We start from the raw sequence: 16019 nt of genomic DNA, 5'->3' as shown, positions 1-16019 counted from the left end.
CTGTAATTTTTGGATATGTTCATTATTACGACCTGACAATTAAGTAGATACTATTGGTTTTCTTAAGTATGTGTATCCCTTTTCTTTTAATTATTTCCCCATTTAAAAGCTTTGTTTCCTCAGTTTCTACAATTTTTTTCCTTTTAAATTTCAGGGAACCGTTTTTTTTTTCATGCCAAATTCCATACATATATCGTTACTTAACATGTGAATAATCTTCAAGTACATACTTAGCTGATATTAATTCTTTCCATACATCTTTAATACCTTTCCCCACTCATAACATGTTTTGGAATATGAACGACAAGAATACCATACTAAAAACAAATAATAACGGCGACAAGTATTCAAGGGTTTTCATCCTGCCTTAAATTCTTTGTATTACTTTTTATTCTTCGTTTCATTTTTTTCTGATGCCTACCTCTTTTCAATCTGAATTTTTCTGCGACCCAAACACATCCTAGTATAATAAAATTATTTATTTATGTAATGGTCCTGCATTTAACATACTTCATTGGTTCATCTACTTTGTCTACCTGAACCTTCAGAGTTTTTTTTTTTACTCATTTCTTAAACATGATTCCGTCACTTCTCTTTCCTTCCACCATACTCTCTTTCAGTTTTTCAGCAATGACTTTTACTTATTGCGGACTATTATTCTCATCTTTATTAGTTTTTTTGTGTTTTGTTTTCACAACGTTTCGGCCAACTATTCCTCTGGCTTTCGTCAGGTAGTAACCGCGATGGATAGGAACTTCGAATCTCCTAACTGCATTCTCAGCAATCACTGCCATCCGTAGTTGTTGTCGTCTCACCACGTTTTGGCCAAGTAAGACTCTGGCCGGCTTTGGGCAGATTGAAACCGCTATCTTCAGACAATGCTCATCTGGAACCGTAGAGATTCAATGTCTCTATCAACTGCGCCACGGGCACCGAAGGTTGGATTTTTTTATCTTATAAATCCACGTTTATTTATTATCTAATCTTCCATGGTCGGGTTCGTACCGCATGGTATATCATTTTAATTGGATAATACTCATCTCAATAATGAATTCCAATTAAGATAATAACTTTTACCTTCGTCAGTTTCTTTCTAGCACTTTATCATTATTTCCCCAATTACATTGTTTCTGATTTCCTCTCCATTCCCTGCTACTTCAGCCACATCTTCCTCTTAATTCTCTGTCTTTTCTTCATTAATCTGCGCATATCCTTTATTTGTCGTTTCATTCTCCATTATTTCTACATTCACATGTGTTTTATGGCATTTACTTCTAGTTCGGATAGCCATTCATTTTTTCACATAGCTCTTGCATGGTCACATACGCTGTTCTGTTGATTGTACGCACTGATAGATTTTCCATTTTTATCAAAAGGATTACTTCTGAAGAAGCACTCCATGATTACCTTGTTAATCTCTACTCCACTTCATTTTAGCAGTTGCTGGATGCCGACCGCGATCTCGCTGCTGTGCTAAGATACACCTGTTGGGTATGGCCCCTTCACTTTGAAGGTCAGCTTGAATCATGCCGATATTCTCAATACTTTGATGTAACGTTTCATCCATAAGAATTTAATAAACCGGTGTTTTATATTTCTATATTTCTTGATATAGCAACTCTAGATAGTGTTAGTTTTAGATCGGAGTCTTTCATTCTCTTAAATTGTCGGTCTCGCCGGACTGTCAATCATCTACATAGTTTTTAAGGCGTGAGATACTCACCTAATGCACCCGTCCTGTAAGTAAAACAGACCTGCCGGTCTTAGGGAATAAGCCACACGAAAAGGCCAGAAGTAGGACTAGATTTTCAGAGGCTATAGACTTAAGCATGTTGTGGGAGTATTTTAGAAGAGTATAGGCTCTCCCCCACTTCCACTCCTCAAAATATAACAACCATTAGACCCATTATTGTTATTGGCTCACAAAGAGCTTTCGCATAGATCATCAAAGATCTCTCTTTGAAAACAACCTGCTGCGTTCTCTGGAAGCTGAGTGACAACATGTCTTCTCAGATTTCCAGTACTATCCACCTCTTTCGATAAAATAAATTTGCATTATCGCAACGCCGCTTACCATTGATTTCTGGCCGGCAGCGGCCATTAGTCTCCACTGGTATTCGAATGGCAATAAGCCCCACCCTAAGTTCCCAGTTCTCTTCGCACTTTTCAGCACTCTCTCCTCGATCTTTCCATCCTCCTCGACCCTTCTCAACTATTTGGCATCGCTCTTTGTGGGGGTTCGATGATGAGACAATGGACAGATCGGGTAACGGACTTATAGATATGCAGCTTCAAAGTTCTTGTTTCCATGTAATGCTTCATCTTTTGCCTCTGAATCAGTTTGTCTGGCCCGCGCATATGGCTCATGTGTATTAGTCTCCGCATTCAAGGGGGTTCCTTAATATTTCAGCTGTTTTCATTATTTTTATCCGTTGTATCTTACCAGCCATTCCTCTGATTCCAATTTCTCCTATTCTTTAAAAAAATTTTTTTTATAGAATTGTTTCTAGTGCTCCTACTATTATAGGTATTATCTTGATTTTCTTCATCATCAATATTCCTTTCAGCTCTCTGGCTAGTTTTGTGTATTTGCCCCGTTATCCTTTTCTTTGATATTCACACTGTGGTTAGCTGGAACAGCAAAGTCTACGATTTGGCAGAACTTTTCTTTCTTATATAATTATTACGACATCTGGTCTTCTTGCTTGGAGTATTTTGTCTGTTTGTATGTCCATGTCCTATAGGATTTTGTGATTCTCGTTTTCAAGTACTGTTGGTGGCTTATGCTTGTGCCATTTGTCTGTGCATTCGAGATACAGTTGTTTGCATAATTCCTAGTTTAATGCCCTTCCCACTTGGTCGTGCCTGTTCTTATATTCCTTTTGGGCCAGTTTTCTGCATTCGCCTACTATATGGTATATTATTTCTCCTCTCTGTACACAAGGTCTGCATTTGCTGTTTTCTTGTGCTTTGTCGATCTTTGCTCTGGTATGATTGGTTCTTATCGAATTATCTTGTGTCATCCTTATGAATCTTCCGTGTAGTTGTCTCTCTTTACATTTTTCTTTTCGCATCTTATTCTCTCTCTCTGTTTTGTTGATTTGTTGCATGTGTCTTGCTGTCATAACTATCCTTTCAGTGTTTTGTATTATGTATAGTTTTAAATCCTTTTTGTGTCATTCACACAGAATTCTATACAAACCAGTCGTCTCCCGCCGTCTTTCCTTTTCACACAAAGTCGGGTGTAGTGCATTAGGCATGGTCATGAGTTTCCTGGTCTTCTAGTCAAGCTGTCTCAGTTCTTCTTTAGTCTACCCAATGAACGACCCAGAGTATCTTACTAGTGATACTGCCCCTGTATTATTATTATTATTATTATTATTATTATTATTAGTAGTAGTAGTAGTAGTAGTAGTAGTAGTATACGGAAAGTGAACATATAGTGGAAATAGTGTCGAAATCAATTTCACTATGAATAATTTATGTGATGATAATAAGACTTTGCTAGTAATTGAAATATCAAAGTTCTTAGAAAAAGGAAAAGAATTATGGGAAATGTTTTTGTTTTTTATTTACTTCACCAGCAAATGCTAGCCTCCATCATTCGTGAGATATGCCCTTGGTTTTCAAAAATGTTGACGTTGTTGGTAGTTCACAGTGAATGAGAAGTATTTGGGTGAGGGAGAGGGAGAGGGGAGAGTAATGGAAGTTTCGGTTTTTTGCAGATTCGTTTTAATTGGTCTTTTTCTTCACAGTCGTCGGCTATCGGTAAACAAAGAGTATTGTTTTCGCGCGTACAGCGGGAAATAAATGCCGTTAAGGAAAGAGGAAGGAAAATGAGTTTGGATGAAGGAAAGATATCAGAATAAGGAAAAAAAAGAAAGATAGGAAAGAAGGAAAATGCTACTACTACTACTACTACTACTACTACTAGTAATGGAACATAACTAAAGTCAACATAATACCAGTAATAATAGGCGCTTTCAAAATAGTCGTCCCGCCCTCCTTCCCGGCCGAAAAAAAATGGACAAAATACAATGAGAAATTAGGAAATGTTTACATGAGTGAAGAAAATAATTCATATATTTCTAAATTTCGTAGGCGGACGACATATCCTCCAACACCTCTTAAAAAAGAAGAGTTCCTGCAAACTTATACTAAGTACATGTACTTAGGTTTCTGTTTTTGTCCTCTCGTATTTGTACCGTCTGGTCATGTCCTTTATGCACGTGTGATAGTGCACAGTGCCTCTCATCTACCTGAGAGATGAACATTATCTCTGTAACACATCAAGAGGTAAAAGCCATTCTGGGCTTGGTGTAGCCAGAAACACTGCAGCAAGAACCGTGCATCAGATAAATCACACGCAATGTGGTGCCCTGAAGAAAGATCTGTGTGTCATGAGTGGGACTTTTCAGTGAATGGCAAGTATAAAAACAGAGGTGAAATCTTAAGGAAAATCCTCGAATGCGGCAACCGAACAACAAAATATAAACACTAACTGGCCAAATGGATACTGCAAAAGAAATAAAACAACCAAAGGAAATGAAAACTGCAAAATATATCTTATATATATTAAAAAAAAAAATAATAAATAATAAAACAAAATAAAAATAAATGAATAAATAAATGAAAAAATAAATTAAAAAATATATAAAAATGCATCCGTCTCGGATGACAGCACAAAAATAGCTCTGGAGGGTCAATAAGGAGAGAAAGAACAGGGAGGAAGAGCATTATCCAGACATTCACTTGATAACTGCGAAGAGGAATGTGGCTTTGGACAGGTTTATTGCCACTCAAAACCAATGGTTGATGCCAATGAGAAATTAATGGCAAGAGGCTGTGGCGATGATACAAAGTCATTTGTCAATGTAATAGAAAGAGATGGAGCGTGCTGGAAATCTGGGAAAAATGTGACCTAGACTTCAAGGAACAAACAGCACCGGTTAATATCAGTGAGCAATAATCTCTGATGATGATCTGTGTAAAACCTCACAGTGGGTTAATAATAATAATAATAATAATAATAATAATAATAATAATAATAACAAAAACTAGCAAGACCTTTGGAAATTCCACAGGAGACTCAATCATATGTAATATATTGATGTTGGCATTCTATAGATGTTCAGCGTAAATGGAGACGCTCTGATATTATTGTAGCTCTTTTGTTAAAACCGCAAAAGTATTTATCTAAGCTAGCAGGGACACCCGGCGTAGCCCAGTCGTAAAATATGCTTAAATATGATATTTTAATTCTTGCAGATTTCGTCTATATCATTATAGAGTTAATGTTCTATGGATTCTTATCTCCTATATAGTATTTTGCTTGCAGAAATTCCCTCTGGACCAAAGTACCGTAGGTTTTCAACTAGAGATGCCACATACAAATTTATTATTAGTCACTATCTTATGTAACTTTATGCATTTTATATATATATATATATATATATATATATATATATATATATATATATATATATATATATATATTGTAACTTTATAACGCTATTTTAGATACATTTATTCGTTATAATAAAATCCTACATTTCATCTTAGGAGCAACATCATCACGATCGCCATCATATTTAGAGGAAGTAGTCCCTTTTTTCCCTCTAAATAACATGTCCTTCTACTGTTCCCACTCATCACCGGGAGGATTTCTGCACTTACGACGGATATGGGATTTCACCCTCATTAAGTGAATCATACACTCATAGACATCCCATGACTTTTCTATTTCCCAATTCAAAAATAAATCTCCCTTCTCCCATTCCGCCAGATATCCTTGGCTGAAAGCTGATAATTCGTTCATTCTCAATCTAAATCTTATTAAAAGACAAAGGGTCAAGAAATTTTCAAATATGGCGTTACTCTCTACAAGACGCAATCGTTTGTAATAAAATAAACCAAATACAAACATAACCAACTCATGTTCATAAGCCAATAATTCTTTTATTTTTTTTTTACATTAAATATGCCGTATACGTTAATTGTTCCCATACAGTTACGCTAACGTGCAAACTCTTTTGTGTTTACATAGATCGTACATATTGTTATTCAATACTGTTTTTCGACACATCGGCACACTCTAATGAACCATTATTTCATCTTTTTTGAGTTAGATAAATCTTTCTTTTTTAAAGTACGATTGATTAAAACCTTACACAGTGAACTATATCGTTTGACGTGTGTTTGTGCGTGTGTGCGTTTGTGTGAGTGTGTGTGTTTTTGTGTGTTTCTGTGTGTGTTTTTGTGTGCGTGTGTGCATATGTTTGCGTGTGTGTTTGCGTGGGCGTGCGCATGCGTGTTTGTGCGTGGGTGTACGTGCACGTGTGTGTGTGTTCGTGTGTATGTGCGTGTGTGCGCGAGTGTGTGTGTATGTGCGTGAGTGAGTGTGTGTGTGCGTGTGTGTGCGCGTTCGTGTGTATGTGGGTGTGTGTTTTTGATTATCGAAAAATAAAAGACAAAACACAAACACACACATCTACATATATAGAGAGAAAAATAAAAAGGAACAAACCAAGTTATGTGTTCATCGACGTTTCGTCTTTATTTCGAGAAATAAAGACGAAACGTTGATGAACATATAACTGCGTTTGTTCCTTTTTTATTTCTCTATTTTGTCGGAATACTATTTCCATTATTCTCATATGTATCTATATATCGATAAAAGTGAAAATATCTGTCTGTGTGTCGGTGTACATTTGCCTACCAAATAACCCCGTCAATATTCGGTCTACAGACTCGAGATTTGACATAAGGGGTATTAAGTTTTCGGAAAATCGTTTTAATCCATTTTCGGCTAGAAATTTGACTGTCAAGAGGCCAAAGTTCGGCGATTTAACTTTTGAAAACTCTACCAAACTCCTCCGTCAATTTTGGGTCTAAACACATGAAATTTAAAATGTAGATTACTTCGGCATAGATCTAACATTATAATTTGATTTGAGCCCAAAATATAAGTGTAAAGGGTTTAAAATTGGGATCAAAGATAAAAACGATTTGACTTTTACAGTGTCTACCAAATGACTCAGCAAATTTTTGGTCTAAACATTTGAAATTTCACATAAAGAGTATTCAGAGAAAGGGTAGACTTTTTAATCGGGTTGAGTCGAAAATTTGAGCTAACAAGGGGCCAAAGTTCAAAATATTTGACCTTTACGGTATCCAGCAAACTACTCAGCAAATTTTTGGTCTAAACATTTGAAATTGTATATAACGGGTATTCAGATATGCGGCAAGCATTTTAAAATTTTGAGAGGCAAGGATTTGGCTGCCAAAATGTCAAAGTTTAAGGAGCTGACCTTTGCAGATTCTACCAAACTCTTCCGACAATTTAAGACTTGAAATTTTAATTGTAGGTAACTTGGACATGAGTCTAAAAAATTTTTTTTTGTTATTTTAAGCCAAAACAATAAATGTTAAAGGGGTCAAAATTTGGGGTATAGGTTTGAAAACATTTACCTGTGCTGCCTACGAAATAAGACAATTTTTGGTCTAAACATTTGAAATTTTACAAAAAAGTATATTCACACATAGGGTAAGTTATGAACAATACAAAGGGCTCAAGCAAAGCCGGACAGAAATGCAAGTAGTAAATAAGGGTGGTTTTGAGAGTAATAGTAAATTAATAGGAAATAATTTTGAGATTAATAGTAAATTAATAGGAAATAATTTTGACATTAATAGTAAATTAATAGGAAATAATTTTGAGATTAATAGTAAATTAATAGGAAATAATTTTGAGATTAATAGTAAATTAATAGGAAATAATTTTGAGAGTAATAGTAAATTAATAGGAAATAATGTTGAGAGTAATAGTAAATTAATAGGAAATAATTTTGAGAGTAATAGTAAATTAATAGGAAATAATTTTGAGATTAATAGTAAATTAATAGGAAATAATTTTGAGATTAATAGTAAATTAATAGGAAATAATTTTGAGAGTAATAGTAAATTAATAGGAAATAATTTTGAGATTAATAGTAAATTAATAGGAAATAATTTTGAGAGTAATAGTAAATTAATAGGAAATAATTTTGAGAGTAATAGTAAATTAATAGGAAATAATTTTGAGAGTAATAGTAAATTAATAGGAAATAATTTTGAGATTAATAGTAAATTAATAGGAAATAATTTTGAGATTAATAGTAAATTAATAGGAAATAATTTTGAGAGTAATAGTAAATTAATAGGAAATAATGTTGAGAGTAATAGTAAATTAATAGGAAATAATTTTGAGAGTAATAGTAAATTAATAGGAAATAATTTTGAGATTAATAGTAAATTAATAGGAAATAATTTTGAGATTAATAGTAAATTAATAGGAAATAATTTTGAGAGTAATAGTAAATTAATAGGAAATAATTTTGAGATTAATAGTAAATTAATAGGAAATAATTTTGAGAGTAATAGTAAATTAATAGGAAATAATTTTGAGAGTAATAGTAAATTAATAGGAAATAATTTTGAGAGTAATAGTAAATTAATAGGAAATAATTTTGAGAGTAATAGTAAATTAATAGAAAATAATTTTGAGAGTAATAGTAAATTAATAGGAAATAATTTTGAGAGTAATAGTAAATTAATAGGAAATAATTTTGAGATTAATAGTAAATTAATAGGAAATAATTTTGTAGAGTAATAGTAAATTAATAGGAAATAATTTTGAGAGTTATAGTAAATTAATAGGAAATAATTTTGAGAGTAATAGTAAATTAATAGGAAATAATTTTGAGAATAATAGTAAATTAATAGGAAATAATTTTGAGATTAATAGTAAATTAATAGGAAATAATTTTGAGAGTAATAGTAAATTAATAGGAAATAATTTTGAGATTAATAGTAAATTAATAGGAAATAATTTTGAGATTAATAGTAAATTAATAGGAAATAATTTTGAGAGTAATAGTAAATTAATAGGAAATAATTTTGGGTTTGAGATTAATAGTGATAAAAGAGTAATTAACTTCAAAATTTAGAGTTATAGTAAATAAGTAACAAATAATTTTGGGTTTAAGATTAATAAGTAAATAAGTTTGGAGTTAAGAAAAAATGAATTAATAGCAACTATTTTCGGTTTGAGATTTATGGTGAATTAATGGCAAATACGTTTGGACTTGGGAAAATAGTTATTGAATAGAAAATAATATTGGGTTGGAGATTAATAGTGAATTAATAGTAAATAAGTTTGGATTTGAGAACAATAGTTAATTAATATAAAATAATTTTGGGGTTGAGATTAATAGTGAATTAATAGCAAATAAGTTTGGAGTTGGAAAATGATAAATTAATAGCAAATACTTTTGGTGTGAGGTTGATAGTGAATTAATAGTAAATAAGTTGAAGTTGAGAAAATAGTAAATAAATAGCAACTACCATATGGTTTGAGATTAATAGTGAATTATTAGTAAATAAGTTTGGGTTTACAGGAATGGTAAATTAATAGCAAATAATTTTGGGGTTGAGTGAATTTATCTATCTATCTATCTATTCATCTATCTATCTATCTGTCTCTCTGTCTATCTATCTATCTATCTATCTATCTATAAAAGCGAAAAGGTATGTGTGTGTGTCTGTGTACATTTCCCTACCAAACTACTCTGTCAATTTTCAGTCTACAGACTCGAAATTTGACATAAGGGATATTGAGATTTGGGAAAATCTTTTTAATCGGTTTTGCGGCTAGAAATTTGGTTGTCGAGGGCTCAAATTTCAACGATTTGATCTTTGAAACCTCTGCCAAACCCTACCGTCAATTTTGGGTCTAAACACTTGATATTTTAAATGTAGGTTACTTTGACATTGATTAAAATTTTAATTTGATTAGAGTCCCCAAAAATTAATGTTCAGTTGTCAAAATTGGGGTCAAAGTAAAAAGAAATTCTCTGCGGTCTCTGCCAAATTACTCAATCAATTTCTGGTTTAGCGATGTGAAATTTTACATAAAGTGTATTCAGAGAAAGGGCAAGCTTTTTAATAGTTTTGGTTCGAAAATTCGTGCAGCCAAGGGGTCAAAGTTAAAAATATTTAACGTTTGTGGCGTGTAGTAAACTACTCAGCCAATGTTGTGTCGAAACATTTGAAATTTATACATAACAATAGTCAGATATTTGGTAAGCATTTTAATCAGTTTTAGGGCGAAATTTTTGCTGTCAAAGGTCAAAGTTGAAAGAGTTGATCTTTGCAGATTCTACCAAATTCCTATGCCAATTTTGGGTCTAAAGACTTTGAATTTAAAATGTAGGTAACTTAGATATGAGCAAAACTTTGTGTTTTGATTTGAGACCATGATGTTAAGAGGTCAAAATATGGGGCAAATGTAAAATAAATTGACTTCTGCGGTCTCTACAAAATTACTCAGACAACTTTTGATCTAAACATTTGAAATCTTACATAAAGTGTATCCACACGTAGGGCAAGTTACGAACAGTACATAAAGCCGAGCAAAGCCGGGCAGAAATGAAAGTAGTAAATACACTTGGTGTTGAGAGTAATAGTAAATCGATAGTAAATAAGTTTGGGTTTGAGATTAATAGTGAGTAAGAAGTAAATAAGTTTGGAGTTAAGAACAATAGTAAATAAGTGGCAAATAATTTTGTGTTTGAGATTAATTGGGAATAGTGAATAAGTTTTGTAGTTGAGAACAATGGTAAATTAGTAGGAAATAATTATGGGTTTGAGATTAATAGGGAATTAATAGTAAATAGGCTTGTGTTGAGAGTAATAGTAAATTAATAGCAAATAATTTTGGGTTTGAGATTAATAGTGAATTATTAATAAGTATAGACTCGAGAACAATAGTAAATTAATAGCAAATAACATTCGGTTTGAGAAAAGTAGTGAATTAAAAGAAAATAACTTTTGATTTAAGAGCAATAGCAAATTTGTATCAAATAATTTTGAAGGTCAGATTAAAAGTGAATTATTCGTAAATAAGTTTGGAGTTGAGAAAAATAGTAAATTAATAGCAAATAATTTTGGGTTTGAGATTAATAGTGAATTATTAGTAAAATGTTTGGAGTTGAGAAAATAGGAAATTAGTAGCAAATAATTTTAGGTTGACATTATTAGTAAATTAATAGTAAATAAGTTTAAATTTAAGAATAATAGTAAATTAGTAGCAAATAATTTTGGGTTTTAGATTAATTTTGAATTAATCTATCTATTATATCTATTAAAGTAATATTGTCTGTGTGTATATGCATATTTCGCTAGCATACTATTTTGTCAATTTTTAGCCTACAGGCTGGAGATTTGACAAAAGGGTTAATGAGAGTCGGGAAAATCCTTTTAAATCGGATTGTGGCCAGAATTTTTGTTGATAACGGGTCGAAGTCAAACGATTTGAGCTTTGAAAACTTTACCAAACTCCTCCGCAAATTTATTGTCTAAACATTAGAAATATCAGACGCAGGTTACCATTACATGAGTACAAACTTCTTAATATATATATACATATACATACAAAGTTATTAAAAATACATTGGGCTAGGGCAAAGCCGGGCATTTTATGCTAGTGAAAAAATAATGTCGGTTTTTGACATAAGATAAAAACAATATTATTTTTGCACCAACCTAATCTATAATTTGTTAGGAGGCCCGGCATTGCTCGGGATTGAGTTATGATTAACGAATGTTTCACACTCCCGTATTTTTATCGTTATCACAATCGATTAAATCGTCTATTTTTCAATTAAATCGATTGATTTGCTGCTCTAGTTTTTGTCTCATCAAGGTGTACCTGGAGGAAACTCTACATGCCTGCCCACAATGACTCCCAATACTTAATTGACCTGTAGATAACCTACTATTGATTTTATCAAGTTGAATCAAAGTTTAAATCAAATTAAATGTAATTAAAGTTTTAAATAGTCAATACTATGGCTCATTTGTACTCGACACAAAAACAGCCACATCGAACGCGCCTCTGTCATATTAAAGAACATACTGTTGATTTTTATATGCCTGGCTTTTCTGCTTGTGTGGTGATTGAATTTAAGTTTAAAATGAAAAGTCAAATATCATGGTCAAATATCATTTCGAACGCGTCCTGTCATATCAAGAACCTAATGTTGATTTTTTTTGGTCGTGGGATAATAAAAATTATCAAATGCACTCGTGATGTTAGACTGTAAAATATGTTAATTTTGGTCAAAGTCACCTGTTTCTCCTTTCATAGGACTTTTTCGATTATTGATACTTAGAAAAGATATTCCGATACAACACATATCTAAGAACACTGCCAGATAAGGTACTGTAGGACTGACCTGAGTCACCCCTTAATGCCAAGAAGTAGGACGAAAATAATACCATTCCCCCCCAAATAATAGTTTCTTTCTCGTTCTTTCTTTGTTGCTTAGCAACTAGCAGGGGTCAGCTCGGAAAGTAGGTCATGACGAGTCAGTTGTCAACTTGTTGTTAAAAGACTTTTCATCACTTCTCTCCTATTCATATACTGTTACTTTCTCTCCCTCTCTTTCTCCTTAATCAAGCCCCATCCAGCATGACAGGCAAGTAGCCAGTACACGTTTAGCCACCGATCTACCAGGACGTACGTTGTCGACCAACCTTATTAAACAGAGGTGTACTTTATCCAACACGTAAATAAAAGCAAATAAAGTTCTTTGTTTTATGGTTAACATTGGTATTACTTTTATCATTTCAACTGCCACTAATAAAGACAAGTCCCAGCCAGTGTTGCAATGGTGAACCCTACAAAAGAACAATGCAACCCGACAAGAAAAGAACAAATATTATCCGGAATAAAAGAAATCAAACACAACTGTTGGAGAATTCAATAAAATGCAAGTAAATTTCCAACTTCACGTCGCAAACGTTAAAAAAAGGAACCTTTCATGTAAGTAAAATAAAAGCTACATTTTTCCTCCTTTCTTCGTCCAAATATATATATATATATATATATATATATATATATATATATATATATATATACACATATATATTTACACACACATAAAAAATTGAAAACGCCTGCTTGCAACAAATTAATATAAAAACTCCAGAATTCATAGAAACGGCAGTGAATGACTGGTTTTCCATTCTGGAAGCACAATTCCATTTACGCAATCGCAAAAGAAAGCAAAAATAAATAAATAAATAAATACAGTAACAGAAAAAAATGCTGCAACAAAAAAGAATGACAACTGCTATGATTTAAAAAAAAGGTAAACTAATGGTACAAACAAAACAATTGAAAAAAATAAATTCTACAATTATAAAAAAAATGAGGAAAGACATGGTAAAAAATAAATGAAGAAAGACAAGTGATTCAATAAATAAAAACGTAAAAAGACAAATTCTACAAAAACAAAAAATCAGAAAGGCCAATGCTGCAACAGCAAAAACGATAGAAAAAAATGCTACAACAGCAAGAAAGAACGAAAAAGATAAATTCTACAACAGCAAACCAAAAACAAACAAATACTAGAAAAAGCAAAAAAAAAACAAAAAAAAAACAGAACAAAAACAACCAAGACAAATGCTAAAACAGCAAAAATACTAAGAAAGTAAGATTTCACAAATGCCACAATAGCAAAAACGACAAATACTACAAAAACAAAAGCCGAAGAAAGTTAAATTTCGCAACAGCCAAAAAAAAAAAAAGGAAGAAAGACATATGCAACAAGAGAAAAATTAGCGAAAACTCCAAGAAAGACAAATACTACAATAAGAAAAATCAACAAGAAAATCATACGTTCCAGATCAACTTCAAATCTGTAAGACAGTTTTGGTTAGGATAGACCGCGTTGAAAACCGCTAGAAGCACCATATTCAGGTCCTTACATGGTACTCGAACGAAAACCAAAATATTTCTTAATAGAAACTAACCCAAACACGCATACACAGATTTCAATAGACCGTTTAAAACTTTACATTGAATACAAAGAAACATGCACTCAAAATACGACTACAAATACATATAAAAAGCCTGCTAGTTTTCCCCCTGAAAAAATGCAGGAAAATAAAATAAAAGCAAGTACTTCAGGTAGAAGAGTCATATGGAAAAAACATAATGAACATCTAATAATGAACATATTTATTATTAAACTTAAAAAAACAAACACTCCGTGAATTGGTAGGGGAATATTGTAGGACTGACCTGAGTCACCCCTAAATTCCAAGAAGTAGGACGAAAATTATACCATTCTCCCAAAATAATAGTTTCTTAGCCTTTCTTGTTCTTTCTTTGTTGCTTAGCAACTAGCAGAGGTCAGGTCGAAAAGTAGGTCATGACCGAGTCAGTTGTCAACTTGCTTGTTAAAAGACTTTTCATCATCTCTATCTCCTACTCTCATAATGTTTCTTTCTCTCTCTTTCTCCTTAACCAAGCCCCATCCAGCATGACAGGCAAGTAGCCAGTACACGTTTAGCCACCAATCTACCAAGACGCACGTTGTCGGCCAACCTTATTAAACAGAGGTGTACTTTCTCCAACATGTAAGTGAAAGCAAATAAAGTTCTTTGTTTTTATGGTTAACATTGGTATTACTTTTATCATTCCAACTGTCACTAATAAAGACAAGTGCCAGCCAGTGTTACAGTACATTTGGGTAAATTTTCAAAACATCCGTCCAGTCGCTGCGGTTTCTATAAGGAACGAATTCACGCCCACAAACAAAGTTCCTTTTATATATTTGTAAATAGATCGGTTTTATAATTAAACTAGCAGGGCTACCCGGCGTTGCTCGGGACTGTATAAACAATGAAAAAACAAAAGCAGATATTGAACATATGTTTTATTCTTAGGGGAGAGGAATCTTTCATCTCAAGTTTTAGCGTTACAAACAAACATTTGTCTTTTATATATATAGATAATGACAGGTTTTTTTGGGGCCCCCCGTCGAAAATAACTGATCAGTTGACCAACTTCTAGTGGTCCGTTTGACGTGAAATTTCGATATTTGTCATCCGGGTGATGGGGCTTCGATATGATACCAGATTTGTCAAGTTTGGTTCCGTCTTTAAAAAGTTTTAGCGTTACAAACAAACATACATACATACACACAGACGTTTGGCTTTTATATATATAGACTAGCAGGGCTACCCGGCGTTGCCCGGGACCGTAACAACAATGTAATGATGACAGGTTTTTGGAGGGCCCCCCTTGAAGAAAACTGATCAGTTGACCTACTTCTAGTGATCCGTTTGACGTGAAATTTCGTTATTTGTCATCCGGGTGATCGGGCTTCAAAATGATAGCAAATTTGTCAAGTTTGGTTGTGTCTGTCAAAAGTTTTAGCGTTACATACAAACCTACATACACACAGATGTTTGGGATTTGGGGGCCCCCCCTTGAAGAAAACTGATCAGTTGACCCACTTTTAGTGGTCCGTTTGACGTGAAATTTCGATATTTGTCATCCGGGTGATGGGGCTTCAATATGATACCATATTTGTCAACTCTGGTTGTGTCTGTCAAAAGTTTTAGCGTTACAAACAAACATACATACACACAGACGTTTGAGATTTATATATATAGATAATTTATATACTCAGTGCTTTTATGCTTTAGAGGCTCATAATTGACTATACAACTGATCCGCCGATCGTATGGATAGAAACTTAGACCTCATGAGAGACCAGCTGCATAAATGAGAAATTGATATACTGCCTTTTATTAGTAGTATTTAATTGTACCTACTTTGTTATTGGTGTAGCATGTTATTGGCAATCTAAGATTGTACCATCAAATTTATGAAAATAATTAATGTCCGAACTATCTATTTTATAAAATCCTCTATGTAATCAAAACGAACAAAGTTAATCACGTCTTCCATCAAAACAAAAACATTAAAAAGAGGAAAACAGGAATAACTTGACTGTATCCCGTACAAGACCGAGTAAGTACAAGTATATATATATATATATATATATATATATATATATATATATATATATATATAAAATAATGTGTGTGTGTCTGTGTCTGTGTATGTAAAAGGTGTACCTATATAAAGGGTGTACCACCCCACACAAAACGGAACAAAAAAG

The sequence above is a fragment of the Euprymna scolopes genome, chromosome 20 (assembly GCF_053919585.1).
Source record: "Euprymna scolopes isolate OS-2025 chromosome 20, ASM5391958v1, whole genome shotgun sequence".
Taxonomy (NCBI): domain Eukaryota; kingdom Metazoa; phylum Mollusca; class Cephalopoda; order Sepiida; family Sepiolidae; genus Euprymna; species Euprymna scolopes.
This window is presented reverse-complemented; position numbering follows the sequence as displayed.